The sequence below is a fragment of the Myotis nattereri genome (genome assembly GCF_964212035.1).
Source record: "Myotis nattereri genome assembly, chromosome: 1".
NCBI classification, from domain to species: Eukaryota; Metazoa; Chordata; class Mammalia; order Chiroptera; family Vespertilionidae; genus Myotis; species Myotis nattereri.
Genome location: NC_138075.1, coordinates 209,682,397 through 209,697,553, shown reverse-complemented (window position 1 = coordinate 209,697,553; position 15,157 = coordinate 209,682,397).

Here is a 15,157-nt window from a genome sequence, read left to right as displayed (position 1 = left end):
TTCACCCATATAATTAACATAACTGATAATTATCCATGCTTTAAAATTGTGAAATGGGAGAGAGAAATTTAGGAATCATAAATTCAAGATCACTTTTCAATATTGAATTATTTAAATTTATTCATTTGTAAGTTAATTGAATGTACTAGTCATTGGAGCTACAGCAGTAACAGGACAAAATGATTTTGTCTTCATGGGATTTAAATTCTAATGGCAAAATTAGAAAATAATGTAAACAATAACATAAAATGACAGGTTTTTAAAAATATATTGTTGGGGTCCAGCCCCAGCAGGTCCAGGGGTTCCCAAAGGTTTGCACTGAGTCGGCGAAGAATGAAGGACACTGAGGCAGCATTCAGTTGATCAGCATAGCGAGGTTCTCTAGCCAGGTTCTCTCACCAGGTTCTCTCAGCCAAGTTCCTTCCTTATTCTCATGTTACATCTGTATTTATACCATTTGATTTTAATCCTATCCATTCTATTCCAAAGGTTAGGGCATTTGTTATCTCCGTTCCAAGGTCACTACTCTACTGTTCTGTTAAGATATAAGGAAGTAACTGAAGGAGATTATCCTAAGTAAAGATTATGTATCTTAAGTATGATTGTTCGTAGTTAAGGTGATTAACTACTGGCCTGGCACTTAGTTAAGGGATTTATTCCCTTCCTTAGTCCTGTTAATCTCTAACTCCAGGGAAAAATCCCCACCTGGGGAAACAACCTTTCTTGGAGAGGTGACATTGGTTAAAACACATAGCGCTAAGAAGGGGAGCAAACATATTAAGAACAGTATGCCATATACGCCAGGTCCCTTGAAACATATGCTGTGCAGATGTTTCTTCCCTGCAGGGACTGTGTCAAGCAGCAAGGATGGACCGGGTTCTGGCAATATATATTTTATTAATTTCAGAAAGGAAAGGGGAGGGAGGGAGGGAGGAAGGGAGGAAAGGAAGGGGGGGGAGAGAGAGAGAGAGAGAGAGAGAGAGAGAGAGAGAGAGAGAGAGATCAGTGATGAGAAATCATTGATTGGCTGCCTCCTGATTGGAAATTGAACCATGACCTCCTGGTTCATAGGTCGATGGTCAACCGGGAACCACGCCTGCCAGGCAAAAACTACAGGTTTTAATAAATTCCTTTAAAGGTGCTTAAAGAATACTGTTGGGAAGGATGCTAATTTCAACAGAATGATTTACCTATGGAAGCTCAGCAAACACACACACACCACCACCACCACCACCACTTACCCAGGTTAAATGCTGCAGGAAATACAGTATACAGAGACACATTCCAATAAGAAGAAACAAATGAAATGCCCACAGCAAAGAAAATATTTTGATATGGTCAAAAGACCAGAATGTCTGCAGGATAGTGCTATATTGAAATAATGATACAAGGCAAGATAGCAGAGGCAGTAAGAATAGGAACCCAGTAATTATTTGCTGGAAAAGGCTGACCTATTCACAAAAAAAAAAAAAAAAAAAAAAAAAAAAAAAAAAAAAATGGCTTCACCTCATATCCCTGGTTTTAGATCCAGTCTCTCAGTTAAAACTGATTGGTTCACTTGTGCATGCATATAAGCCTAACCAATGGACACAGACACCAGGGGGCGGGGGTGAGGGGATGAGTGGGGGATGGTAGGGCAATGGAGGGATTAATGTAATACCTTAATCCATAAAAAATGTAACATACGGTATCAAAAAATTGTAGAGACAGTGATCTACATCATTAGTGGCATCCAATCCACAAGCTATTTCAACTGAGAACCCTGGAACAGCTAGAAGTATAATTTTGGAACTTTGGTATTAAAAAGAAGGTAGGAGAAGTAACACAATAGGCTGAAAATATCAAGATAGTCTCCATTTATATTTTTAATGAGACTATAATAATCCACAGGGCATCTAAGAATGAGTATATTCTCCCTATCGATATTAATTTCTTGTACCTTTCAGAAGGATGAAAATAATGTCTTTTAGATATGATATATTTGTATAAAATAATAAGCATAACTTTTGTGCATTTTATAATTTAACTATTTAAATTTTGAGATTGTTTGTGACTTGGATATTTAACTATTTTCCATGTAAATTATAGTTATCACATTTTATCTATTATTACCTGATAACTTTTTTCTTTTTGTTTTAGAGTCATGACTTTTCATTGATTTCAGAGAGACGAAGGGAGAGGGATAGAGATATAGAAATACCAATGAGAAAGAAACATCAATTGGCCGCTTTCTTCATGCCCTGCATTGGGCATGTGCCCTGACTGGGAACTGTGACCTAGTTCATGGGTTGATGCTCAACCATTGAGCCACACTGCTGGGCCCATCTCATTTTTCATTTGGAACATCAGGTTTGAAAGTTTTAGTTATCACACCAATTAAACTTACTTGAATGAGTAGGAAGAAATGTTCTACTGCAAACTGACAACTTTGTAAAGAACATTTTGCTTCTAAATACCTGGAGGCAGAGCAAAGTTAGCTTTGGAGGGAGAATAGTTGCCAACAGGTAAGTCCCTAAGGTTTCACACAATGTTTTGTGCAATAAAATTTCAATAAAAGGAAGTAAGGCTGTTTGACTTGGGATAAATCCACTGCCTTCAGGTTCTCATGCCCAGGTTATATATTATACCTGTTAATGACTCCAATCTTAAAGATCAGCATAAATGAATAGTCTTGGATAAGGATGATTGATTTTATGCCTGGGATCCTAATTACTGTCTCCTTGCCATTCAAACTTAATTAAAATATGCTCTTACAAAAAGATAACTAGAACTCTGTGCATGCAGTTATTTATAATCTTAAAATAAGAATTTTTAGTATGTCATATGGGTAGTAACTTTATATGTATAGAGAAACTATCATAAAAGTTAATGATGTCCCTTGAAATGATAATTGCACTTATTAAACTATAAGCAAGGAATTACATACATACATACAGTCATTTAAAGCTCTGCTTATATCATCTTTTTGTTATGACTAAGAAGAAAAAATTTGTTTTCTGTTTTGAATAGGCAAGTTTTACAACCTTTCATATTGTAAATACACAGATTACTTGGCCAAATCCAAAGTACAGAAACTATAAGATATATAGTAGAATTTACAGAATTGCCCATGAATAAATATTTCCTGAATTAGATATTATACTAGGTACAACATAACATACAGATAAATCTTAAGTTTAAGCAATAATCCCCTCCTCCATGTTATTTCTTGATTACTGGTCAGAGTAGGAAACATGGTCAATTATTACCTGGCTATTAAAAATTCCACCTGGAGCCCTAGCTGGGTTCGCTCAGTGGAGATAGAGCATCGGCCTATGGAGCAAAGAGTCCTGGGTTCAATTCCAGTCAAGGGCACATACCTCCATTGCAGGCTCCTTCCTCGCCTGGGCCATGGTCAGGGCGCATGCAGGAGGCAACCAATTGAAGTGTTTCTCGTACATCAATATTTCGCTCCGTCTTTCCCTTTCTTCCACTCTCTCTAAAAATCAATAGGAAAATATCCTGGGGTGAGGACTAAAAAAAAAAAATTCCACCTGAAAATGGCATGCATTTTATCAAAGCAAGCCCCAAGATCATATCCAATTTGGAGGGAGTAAAGGAGTATAATTTCACATCTGCCCAGAGGAAACCATAAATACTTAATAAAAACTCTGATGCATATAATGTATACATAAAAAATACAAATATAGGAGAGAAGAAAAATTATGATCAATACTTATCAATAAAATTAATTGATTTACTAAGCATAAAGCATAATAAAATGAAACCACTAGAAATTTCTGAGATTTGAGTAAGATGGCCAGTTGCATCAATAAATATGAAAGAAAAAATATTTTTCTTAAAATTTAATAGTACTTACTTAAGTATAATTTTTAAAAATTCCTGTCAAAAATGTTTCGATATAAAATCTAGAAATAGGAACTTATTCAGAAATGTACGGAACTTACATAAGTAAAATTATAAAAATTTATCTTGAGGCTGAGGGGAAAATTGGTCTATCTATGGGGAGTAATCATGTTGTTGACAAAAAAATTGTAATTTTGTAAAACTTAATGTTTCTCAATTTATCTATATATTTAATGTAATCAGAATACAAAATTTTATAGCAATATTACTTAGAGATGAAATGAATGCTATAGAAGGTATTATAATTCTAGCCAGATTTATAATTTGGCTAGATCAAAATTTTAGCTTGAGAAAAATCCTATATAATAATGAGCTAATATGTTAATTCGACCGAGCAGCAGAACTACCATCCAGATGACCTTCCAGACCATCCAGATGACCGTCCAGACGAGCGGTTCTCAACCTGTGGGTGGCAACCCCTTTGGCGGTCAAAGGACCCTTTCACAGGGGTCGCCTAAGACCATCCTGCAAATCAGATATTTACATTACGATTCATAACAGTAGCAACATTACAGTTATGAAGTAGCAATGAAAATAATTTTATGGTTGGGTCACAACATGAGGAACTGTATTTAAAGGGCCAGAAGGTTGAGAACCACTGTTCCAGACAAAGCCGGCCAAGGCATCTGTGCTTCGAGGGCCAGCCCAGGCTGTGAGGGACTGCGAAGACTGAGCCTCTTGCACAAATTTCGTGTATCAAGCCTCTAGTCAAATAATAAAGAGTTGATCTTGTGTGGTATGAATAATAGGCGGCTTGGGCATTAGCATTCTGAGTCAACAAAGGCACTAAACTATAAAACTAGAGCAGTGTTCTGGACATTTCCCACCATACAAGGTTTCAGCCCTCTAATTTTTTGTTCACAAGAAAGCCCAAACCCATTATAAGCTCATCAAGCATAAGTAGTCTGATAAATAGAAGGGCAAATGCAATTTTTTTCCTTGTTGTTCTTCTTTTTTTTTAAATATATTTTTTATTGATTAAGACATTACATATGTGTCCTTATCCCCACGTCACCCTCTACCCCACCACCCCCCCGCTCATGCCCTCACCCCCCACCCCCGTTGTCCCTGTCCATTGGTTAGGCCTATATGCTTGCATATAAGTCCTTTGGTTGGTCTTTCCCTCTTACCCCCACCCTCCCCTACCTTCCCTCCAAGGCCCGACAGTCCAATCAATGCCTCTCCATCTCTGGATCAGTCCTTGTTCATCAGTTTATGTTGTTCATTATATTCCACAAATGAGTGAGATCATGTGGTATTTATCCGCTCTCCAGTTCCATCCATGCTGTGACAAATGGTAAGAGTTCCTTTTTCTTCTTCCTCTTCTTAAAGAATACCTTTCAGCATTTCATATAATGCTGGTTTGGTGGTGATGAACTCCTTTAGCGTTTTCTTATCTGTGAAGCTCTTTATCTGACCTTCTATTCTGAATGATAGCTTTGCTGGATAAAGTAATCTTGGTTGTAGGTTCTTGGCATTCATCACTTTGAATATTTCTTGCCACTCTCTTCTGGCTTGCATGGTTTCTCTTGAGAAATCAGCTGATAGTCGTATGGGTACTCCCTTATAGGTAACTGACTGTCTTTCTCTTGCTGCTTTTAAGATTCTCTCTTTGTCTTTTGCTCTTGGCATTTTAATTATGATATGTCTTGGTGTGGTCCTCTTTGGATTCCTTTTGTTTGGGGTTCTCTGCGCTTCCTGGACTTGTAAGTCTATTTCTTTGACCAGGTAGGGGAAGTTTTCTGTCATTATTTCTTCAAATAGGTTTCCAATATCTTGCCCTCTCTCTTCTTCTGGTACCCCTATAATTCTGATGTTGGTACGCTTGAAGTTGTCCCAGAGGCTCCTTACACTATCTTCATATTTTTGAAATCTTTTTTCTTTTTTCTTTTTCGGTTGGGTCTTTTTTGTTTCTTTGTATTTCAAACCTTTGACTTGATTCTTGGGATCCTCTAGTCTGCTATTGGAACTCTGCATAATATCCTTTATTTTAGTCAGTGTATGCTTAATTTCTAGTTGGTCCTTTTTCATATCCTCGAGAGTCTCACTAGATTTATCGAGGATCTCACTAAATTTATCAGCGGTTTCCATAAAATTCTTGAAAAACCTTATAAATGTGGCCTTGAACTCGATATCCAGTCGTTTGCTTTCCTCCATTTCTGTCATTTGTGACCTGTTTCTTTGTCTCCGCATTTTTTATGCTTCCCTGTGTTGGTAGAGTGGTTTTGTGTGCTAGGTGTCTTGTAGGGCCCAGTGGCTCAGCCTCCCCAGTTACCTGAGGTGGACACTCTTGGTGCACCCCCTTGTGGGCTTTGTGCACAGTCTTATTGTAGTTATGCCTTGATTGTTGTAGGATCACTGGGAGGAATTGACCTCCAGGCCAATTGGCAGTGAGAATCAGCTGTGTCTGCACTGGGAGAACTTCTGTGCTGAAGACACCCTTCTGGGGCAAGACTTGCTTCAGTGGGGCTTTGGTGCTCACTGAGTCTGCACCCTGAGTGTGTCCCTTATGGATCTGAGGAGTTGTAATCTGGATGGTCCCCCTCTGACCACTGGGTACACTGGCTCTTGGATCTAAGGAGGTGCTAATTTAGCCTCTGCCTGAGGTTACACAGCAGGAGCTATGAAGAGAACTGCAGATTCCCCTTTTTTTTTGGAGTTTGGAGGTACCCTGATGAGGCCCAGCTGTGAAGCAATGCAAGCTGCTGTGGGGCCTTGGGCCTTCTCTTGGAAGTTCTGGGTCTGTCTGGCCCAGCTGCAGTTAGGTAATTTTCAGGTTGCAAAAGGCCAGGGCATTCATATGCAAAAGCCTCTGCTGCAGCCTGGGTGGGCGGGGTCTCAGGGAGTCAACAGGGCGGAGCAAGCAGCTATGGTGGATTCTCAGCCCTGCCCTAAGGGGCCCCGCGTCTCAGTGTCCGGGTAATTGCTGCAAGCACCTCTGAGGGAAAGCCAACCTCAAGTTCCGAGTTCTGCCTGCTGCCAGACAGTCCAGTTTCTCCCCGTATGAGTCCTGGGTCCCCAGAGACTTCCCGGAACCAGAGTTCAGAGCTGTCGGGAGCTTGTGACTCCCTCCCGATTCAAAAAGACAGCCACGTCCTCAGGTGCCAGCCCCTTTCTGCGCGCGCGAGCCCCTTATTTCCGCAGCTCCTCTGGCTCTCAGCGTGCTTTTCTTTCCTTCTAGTTGTAGAATTTCCACTTAGCCAGCCTTCCTGTAGTTCTGGATGATGTCTGTTTTGTCTTTATGTTGTTTTTTTTGAAGTTGTTGTGGGAGGCAGCAATTTCCCGGCGTTTATCTATGCCGCCATCTTCAAGCCAAGGGCCCTTGTTGTTCTTCTTATAGCATATTTTTAGCACAGAGGATCAGTGTGTAGTAGTATACTACCAGTTTAGAGAAAAAAACAAAATAAGGACAAAGTACTGAAATAGAAATTAATGGAGGTTCCCTATTTTCCAGCAATATATAGTAGAAATTTTATTTTAAATGCTTTGTTATATGCTCATTATTCTTCGTAGGCAATCGTTATAAAGAACAAAAATATATATACTATCTTTTTGGAAATGCATTTTCTTAGTAAAGGATTTTCTAATTTCACACTCAGCAATTATTAGACACAGGTAGTATATCCCAACTTTACAAGAGAGAACTTATTTATTATTAATAGAGCTTTATACAAACATGTATTCATGACATCAGATTGCACTCTTTAACTGTACCCCCGGGCAACATGTGAATCATTTATGAGATGGCTATTGGTCTCACAATTGAAAAGGTTTCAAATTCACAAGCAGACCATGGTATACACACACACACACACACACACACACACACACACACACACACACATACTCTATGTGAATTTCTTTTCATAAGAAGCATTCTCTCATTTGGTAAAATAATAAATATTGAAAAACATTAGCTCTATTAATTATGAAAGGCTTTCACAGGTAAATAGACATTAATCTAGTAGCTGGGAAATAATTTATTGAGACATCATGATTGGTTATAGATTATATACATAATTTTTCAAAAATATATTTTTATAGATTTCAGAGAGGAATGGAGAGGGAGAACAGAAACATCAATGATGAGAGAAAGTCATTGATAGGCTTACTCCTGCACACCCCACACAGGGGATCTAGCTTCCCTCGGACTCCCGCTTCATCAGGAAGGACATCCAGAATGAAGTCCGGAAGATGTCTGGTCTAATAGCATATTACCCTTTTATTATTATAGATTACATAGCTTCTTGCCCAGTGAGATAATTTTTTAAAGGATAAGTAGGTACAAAAGGTGGGGAATTACCATAGGAATTTCTAAGGTAGTATCATTTGAGAATGTAAAGCTATTATTCTTGATTCATATTTTCTGATTTTCTATCCATGATTCATAGCTGCATTTATTCCTCCATTGCCTTACAAAGGAATAAATGTTAGATAGAAAAATCCTTACCATACTCACAGCCAGTTAGATCAAAAAGAAATTTTAACCCTCTACATGTTCACATGTTATTCAGAATGCCTTCCTTTCCCAATATCTCCACTGTGACCTCAATACCCTCAATACCATGAAAATGATCCATATTTGTATTCATTATGTTTATGTCTTCCCATCAAAATAGCAAGTTGCTTGGGAGCAGGCACTGTGTTATCATTTGCAAAATGCTGACACACAGGAGACTAGTAATATGTGTTTGTTGACTGACTTAATAAATCAATGGAAATTTATTACCTTTTCCATCATGAAGGAAAAGTTAGAGTAAGCAGTTAGAGTAGAACAATAGTTGGATAATAAAGAAATATGTCCAAAACAAAGTGGTCAGTTTTGGCAAATGCTGCAAGATAATTAAGGAGAACAAAGACCAAGAGGATCTCAGACTGTAATGAGAAAGAATGTTAAAGCAAGGTGAACAAAGAGCAGCAGTAGGTGTAAAAAACAAATTAATATATCTTGCAGAAAACAGCAGTTAAATAAACTGATTATAGAAACTCAGTGCACAGCAAAGGCAAATAAGTTTGCAAAGAAAAGACTTACGTTGATACAAAAGCAACTAGTACATTATGAAGTAGGAATGGAAACAGAAAGAACCTGTTGAGTTTATTTTTATGGTAATTTGCTGAAAGATTCTTATACTTTTATTGTACTTTCTACAAAATGGATTCTCCAAATTAAATCAATGATTTTCTACAAATTTGCATTGCATATGGTTAAACAGAAAAGAAAAAGCATTTATAAACTAAATTTAGTGATCAATTTGTTTGTTGTTTGTATGTATGTGTGTGTATATACAAATATATACAAATATATATATTCTACCTCATTCAACAAAGCAATTGATATGGTTGGCCACAGCTAATATTTGCACATTACATTTCTATTTATAAAGTGTTTTACATAAATGGTATATTGATCTGATAAAACCTTATCAACATAAGAATAAAGAGAAAGAACACTATTTGCATACACATTACTGAAAGTCAGTTCAGGGCGGAAAATATGTACAGAATATATACTTTTTGGTTGCAAACTCTATGCTAGGTAATATACAACAGAGGTGCTTAAGAATCCCTTTCCCATATAGGCATATACAAGTACTTTAATGAGAGAGACAAACATATAAATGGGCCAAATCCAAAATAAGCACTAAAATAAAGACATGTACAGTAGGATGTGACAGCAAACACGGCAAAGGACAGTTCATAGAAGTTTTCTACAGGTATTGACAATTGATTGGAATTCATTGGAAGAGAGAAGAGGTGAAGAATTATAGGATAGATTTCAGATTACAGATATATATATATATATCTATATATAGATATATATATAGATATATATATATATAGATATATATATATATATATACACATTTGTATATATGTGAAATTTAACAGAATTATGTTACTAGATGTTCAATTATATTTTATCAGTTGGAAGCTTAAGTTATCTTTAGTACTACAGACCTGACTTACAAGCAGTAAGTGAGTTAGAAAGTCAGGTTAAAACAGAGGCTGGAGAGAGCCATTGGGAATCACTAGCATCCTGATGGAATTTTCAATCTGGAGAGTAAAGTAAATCAAACAAGGAAAAGGTACAGAAAAAGAAGTGTAATGGACTAGTTTACAACTCCTTGGGGGAGCCATTGTTGAAGGGCCAAGTATAAAAGTCAAAGCCCATAAGGGTGACTGTAAAGGACTGGGGTGGGAGGAGTCAGACAAAATGGCGTCATGTAAGCTAGAAGGAGCAAAGAGTTTAAAAATTGACTATTAAACAGCATTCAAGTTTCAGTAAGACAAACATAAAGACGCTATTTTAGAAAAATAGCTTTAATGGGATGGAAAAAAATAGAAGCTGTTTTCATATATTTGAGGAAGGGAGGTGAATAATAAAGCTATCGATGACTGGCTAATTTTTACAATAGTTGGCTGAGAAGTGGAAAAACAAACAAACAAATAAATACAAAACAAAACCAGGAACCCCTGAAAGAAAAAATGTAGAGAGGCTATAAAAAGACAATTTAGGCAAGAAACCCAAATGAGTCACATACATAACAGATTCACAGAATGGGCTGACCTTAATGGGGCACAAAATAAGAAATGGCTTCATATCCATTCAACTCCTCTGTTCAGTTAGGCTCTGCCAATTCTCTCTCATATCTATCCTTTGCTGATATCTGGGAATCCCATAGCTTTTCTTTAGTTTTATTTATGTGGTTAGTCTCATTTTGGTGATTACTATTCATCCTCAGATATTATAAAGTCCTATCTGCCTCTATGTCAAACTTTAATCTCACAGCAAATACAATTATGTACTTTATTCTGGGCTCACACCAGAAGTGTGGCTTCGAGTCCTTCCCAGGGGCAGGTATGGAAACATAATCTCTTCTACTGTTCTGTACTCCTTCCCTTGTCTTCCCTACCCTACCCTGCAGCTTCTGTTTACTGCAGTGATGTAAGATGAGTGTAGTTAGGAGAAAAAGGGAAAAGGCAGTTCATTAGGTGGTGTAGGTAGTAGTTCTTTCTTGGATATCAATGCTTTGTGTGAACAGGAAACAATTTCCTGTGCAATACATTGTGAGGGCTCATTAGCATAAGGCTCTAAGGTTCAGCAGATAATTGGCTAACCGTCTCTCCTCTTTATAGGAATGCCAGACCTCACTGAAAAGCTCTCTTGAAAACCCTTCTCAAGGCTTGAGGTGCCAGTAGCAGGAGCCTTGGGAGATGGGACAAGAGTAGTCAGCTTTCATGAAAATGCATTGTCCACATCAGGGGTCTGTCTTTCTATGCTTTAAGGAGACCTTCAAGAAAGTAAATAAGAGAAGCGGGGCCTAGAAACAGCAACATGTAAGTCCCTGCAATAGAGCCATCACTGAAGTTTGAATTCATGCAGTGGTGGTTATGTAGGACTTCTAGCTGGCTATACGAATTCCTTGTCCTCGAACCCCAACTAGGGAAGAGCCATAGTGCAGGAATGGTTGGAGGTTGTGGGAGACAAGAAAACAAGAGAGGAGTGGGCCTATCTTCCCTACAGCAGGTCCTTGAGTCTAAGGTCAGGTCTCAAACTCATTTGGGGGGGGGGGTTTGAATTGGATGTGAAACTGATGTCTTTAATTGAACTAGACTGAACATTTTAATGCTTGAAAAGGCACCTAAATTATCAAGTGAGACTAATTTAATAACAAAAAGTGGCTAATGAGCTAAATACAGGATCAGAATATCCAATCAACTAAAATTAGAGGTCTTACTGAATGTCAGTTTTACTAAATAGTTTCAAGGATAATGGCAAGCAAGAGGGTGAGTGAAGCAAAAAGAGGTCTGGTAACTTGAGCCTGTAACCCAAGTCCCCATTGTTCCATGTCAGCTATGTATCTCTAACACAGAAGAGATGAGGATTGTAGGGTGTGTCACACAGTGGAAAACCCTTCAATCAGGACACATCTCCATTTTATGTCAAAGACTGCATAGCTTACCTAGAATTGTCCAGGGTATCAGGTCTCAGAGATCCTGCCTCCTATTTAGCACAGACTATTCTTAGGCGGAGACATCCTATGAAGGGCATTTTAATAATATGTCCTCTGCCTCTTAGCAGCTATCATTTGTTTTCTATTTACCCAAGAGTGCACGTGTCCAGAAATTAATCTGGTTCACATGTTTTATGTTTTTTTCCTCTGGAGGTGTTCTTCCTGCTTAAGAGAGTAGGCGGTATTCATATGAGCTACTTTTAACTCTAGCTTCTCAACCAGAAAGCTTTGGAATCATCCTGTGATGTTAATAAAAGTGAAGACATATTCAATAGGATATGTTTGAAGGTAGAACTCAATATAATAAAAAGAGAATAAAGAGATGATAAAACCTAGTTGTCAAGGAAAGACTATTAAATTGAGATGCCACTTCCAACCCAGAAGAATGGCAAAGATAAGAAAGTTATATAATACCAAGTATGGGATAGGATGTGAGAAAATAGGAAACACTCATGTATTGCTCTAAATGAAATATGACCTAGAAATCCCAATTTAGAATATGCCAGAGACTATCTTGCCCTAATTCATGAGAGGAAAGGTGGGAAAATGTTCAGTGTAATATCATGTCTGGTAGCAGGGATTAGGAGCCAACCCAGATGCCCATCTCTGAACAACCGGGTAGGGACAACATGAAAAATATCCTATATAATAAAAGCCTAATATGCAAATCAACCGAACTGAACAGCAGAATGACCAGTCGCTATGACATGCACTGACCACCAGGGGCAGATGCTCAACACAGGAGCTGTCCCAGGCCAGCAGACCCCAGGTGGGTGCCAGCAGGGGCTCCCTGATCACCCCGCCAGTTGCCCTGTAGAGGGAGGCGACCAGTGGCAAGGGGTGGGGATAGCGAGCGGGTGGTGCCAGGCCTGTCAAGGCAGGTGCCAGTGAGGGCCTTTCCGATTGCCCCACTGGTCACCCCGCATATTGGCTCTGATCACCACCCAGCCTAGTGACCCTACCCATGCACAAATTTCGTGAACCAGGCCTTTAGTCATTACATAATTCTATGCAAAAGTTAGAAGCACAAAGTTAGATGTAATTAGCAATATAGCTATACATTAATATCATGTTGTGGAATGAATAACAAGGTCAGAATAGCAAATACCATTCGTGTATATGTAAATACATAGAATCAGCTCATGTTCAATTCTGATCTGTTTATGAAATATCAGTTTCTATATTTATTTTTACTTATTGTACAAATTGAAATATTTATTTAAATGTGCTTTTAAAGTCTATGCCAGGCTACTGCTATGACTACATGGTAAAAATCTGCAAAACAATATATGTATATTGAAAAGTTGCATAGGTTCAGGCTAAAAACTCTCTAGTAAAGTTTTACATTTAAGTCACCATGTTTCAAGTTATTTCTCATGATATTGATTTATGCTCAATTATGAGGCCAGTATTTTCATTTTTATAGTTAACTCATTGTGTGCATTAGAAATTTCAGAAACACCCTCAACCTCACCTCACTCTCACCCTCACCCACAACCTCACCCTCACCCTCACGCAAAAAAAAAAGAAATTTTAGAAACAGTTTAACAGAATTCAGAACATGTTTTATTTTTTACATGTGCTTTAATTTCCTCTACATTACTTACAAACTTATAAATACTGTCTTCTTAATTCAATATTAATTGTCTGCTTATTCTTAGTAGCACTTATTATTTTTAAATGAAGTATAGTTTGATATTTTATTATATTAGTAAGCCTATCTTCAATGTCTAAATTTCAGATATTAAATTTTGCTTTTTAAATGAAGACTATAATGTTAAATGTTCATAATTTTTCCATAATTACACTATGAAATCCCTAAAATTTCACATGCAACCTATAGTAATTTTTCATAAGTACACAATAGCAGTAATAGAATATTCAAGTATAGTACCAAATATCTATGTTGACGTAAATATAATTCAAAACCTCTTCTTTATAATAAAGAATGCTGTCATAGACCAAATCTATAAATATGAAAATAAGAATATCATTGCTCCTAAAAACATGCAAGTGATTTATTGGGAAAATCCAAATGTTTTAAGAAATACTCCTTTCTCAGGATAACAAACATGAAATGAAGTTGGTGACTCCACTACAGTGTATCTTTCCTTCTTTTTTCCCCTATTCCCTACTTTTAGTTTTTTTCTTATATTTTTCATCATTAAAACTGCCTAAAGAATGATCAGAAGCAATGACACAGGAAATCAGGAAAGTAACATGGGTCAGAGAAGATAATTATTTAAAGAAAACTAGCATTGTATAACGTTACTTTATCACTGACTAGGTGAGGAAGTTGGCTTGAACTAAAAAAAAAAAAAAATGGGGAAGCAAAAAAGGTTTGATAAATGAATGCAATCAACTATAGATATATGACCACAATGATCTGACTTGTTCACTTATGAGCTTCTGAGAAACATTTAATCTCAATGAAGGCTGCTTTTTCTTTGCTTTTGGTCAAACCTTCATATAATTTATTCTTTCCTAAAATACAAATGGTGAAAGTGGAAAAGAATACAAATTTACCACTTAATAAAGAGTTCACAGAAACAGACACACACACTCACACAGACACATGAGTAAACACTTTTCTTTCTCCTCCCTTCACTATAGGCATATTTTCATGGCACTGTTTTAACATTTCTCCTATCTTACCAATGAGTAAATGGAATAACTAAAGCCCGCAACATAAAAACATTGAGTTCTATTCTTCTTAGTTATTATATCTTGGGCAAATCTCTTCCTCTATGAAATATCATCTTTAAATGGAAGACTAATTAAAGATAATGTTTGTAAGAGCAGTTTAGAAGCAAAATGCTATGGTGTTAAGGATCTGAGAGACCTAGTTTTGAATTTTTCTACATGTATGTTGCCCTAGGCAGGTCATCTTTTTGTTATGGAGTCTGAATTTTCTTGTGCATAGTGATCATGATTCCTATATTATTTGTTGGGCAAAGTAATTATTTTATACTTAGAATAGTTTCTGACATAAATGATTAGTAAGTACAACTTCCCTTTCACCTTGTTATTAAAATGAAACATACCTTGAGGTCAGAGAAGATGGGGGGATTGAATGAAAGAAGGTGAAGAGATTAGCCAAAGAACATATGTGCATAGCCCATGGACACAGGCAACAGTGTGGTGAAGGCCAGAGAGAAAGGGGGCATGAGGGCTGGGTGGAGGTGGGTAAAGGGGGGGTGGTGGTGACACTGCAAGAGTGTCAACAATAAATATAA